Genomic DNA, 1,863 nt, shown 5'->3' with positions numbered 1-1,863 from the left:
ATCCTGAATTAGGTAAGCTCAGGGGCCTCAGGGCTTGGCTGAGCCTGCACAGAGTGCCGTGCTGCACAGGGGAGCTGACAAGCATTTGCACCGCAGCCTGGCTGGCACCTGAACAGTGCCCAACGCACCCTGTGCAGGCATGGGCAGCTCCAATCTCTCAGCCTGCACAGCTTACGGGGGTGCTGTTGCTAACTCCAGCCCTGCAACGCCGCAGGAAAGCCTTGGGTCCCAGGCAATACAGCGACAATCTACTCTGCAGACTAGACACAAGTGTGTTTGTTTTGGAGGAAAGTTGCCCATTTCCTACCAAACTGCTGCAAAACAGAGTTTCTCCTTTGTGCTCCCTACTCTGAGACCATCTCCAGCAGCAAGTGAACTCCTTCCAGCCCCAAAAATACCTCAGGGAACACACAAAATACTGACTTCTGCTAGAAGCACCTTAAACCCTGCCATCCACCTACAGCCTTGGCGGGCTCTGTTCCCCCTGGAGTCCTGCCAGTCTAAGAAACCATTAACGTATTGTCCCTCCTTTTTACACATGTGCAATCTGTTCTGGTGGTCGCATCTGGGAGTCTTTTGGATGAAGGCAAAACGTCTTCCTCACTTTTAACATTTTAAGGCCTGCACGTCCTGCCAACTGTCCATCTGTTATTTCTCTTCCTTCATCTTCCATGCGCTGTTTGTTCTCATTCCTCCTGGTCAAGCAACCTTGACAAATCGTCATTATCTTTCTTACTTTATCCTCTCCCAATTCCTTCCGTTCTTCAATAAGGTTATAAACCTACTAAGTAACTACTGACTTCAGTAAATCATCAGCAAACTAGACAACAAGGCCTTAGTCTTACGCACGCAGGCCGCTTACAACATTGTTAACTTTAACCCTTAAGGCGTCATTCATCATGCTGTACTTTGCGTCCCAGCCTCTCTCCGTAGTCAGCACAGGCCAACTGCCAAATTTTCCTGACAGCCCCCCATCATGGCCACATGGTACCAGTACGAGCACAGGTTCCACCACAGCTAGGAGTAGCAGTTTGCCCCCTCAGTGGGGCAGAGTGGGGGAGGACAAAAACAACGCCACATCGCCCCAAATACCTGCTGTCATTATCTTTCTTACTTTATCCTCTCCCAATTCCTTCCGTTCTTCAATAAGGTTATAAACCTACTAAGTAACTACTGACTTCAGTAAATCATCAGCAAACTAGACAACAAGGCCTTAGTCTTACGCACGCAGGCCGCTTACAACATTGTTAACTTTAACCCTTAAGGCGTCATTCATCATGCTGTACTTTGCGTCCCAGCCTCTCTCCGTAGTCAGCACAGGCCAACTGCCAAATTTTCCTGACAGCCCCCCATCATGGCCACATGGTACCAGTACGAGCACAGGTTCCACCACAGCTAGGAGTAGCAGTTTGCCCCCTCAGTGGGGCAGAGTGGGGGAGGACAAAAACAACGCCACATCGCCCCAAATACCTGCTGTCCCCACCGCCGTTGTGGGATGGGGCAGCACACACGTGTTGGCCTTGCGGGGACACCAGGGCCCTTCCCCTTGGAGAAGAGATTGATCTCCCCCCAGAAATCGTCTGTGGGATGGGAAACCCTTGGGATGGGAAAGCATCACAGGGCTGAGAAATCACCACTGGGATGGGAAAGCATCGTCAGCAGAGGAAACCATCGCTCAGGACAGGAGATCATGCGCAGGGGGGGAAATCACCGAGATGGGAAGGTGCTGTGGGATGAGAAATCCCACCCCGCAAGGCTGGCTGCAGCAGGGGCTGGCGCAGCGATCGCCGTGGGGACGGACCCCTACAGCGCTGTTTGCCCCCAACAACCCCCCCCCCTGGCAACCGCCAAGGGAGGGGCAGG

The sequence above is a fragment of the Egretta garzetta genome, unplaced genomic scaffold, assembly GCF_000687185.1.
Source record: "Egretta garzetta isolate BGI_Z169 unplaced genomic scaffold, ASM68718v1 scaffold692, whole genome shotgun sequence".
Classification (NCBI taxonomy): Eukaryota; Metazoa; Chordata; class Aves; order Pelecaniformes; family Ardeidae; genus Egretta; species Egretta garzetta.
This window is presented reverse-complemented; position numbering follows the sequence as displayed.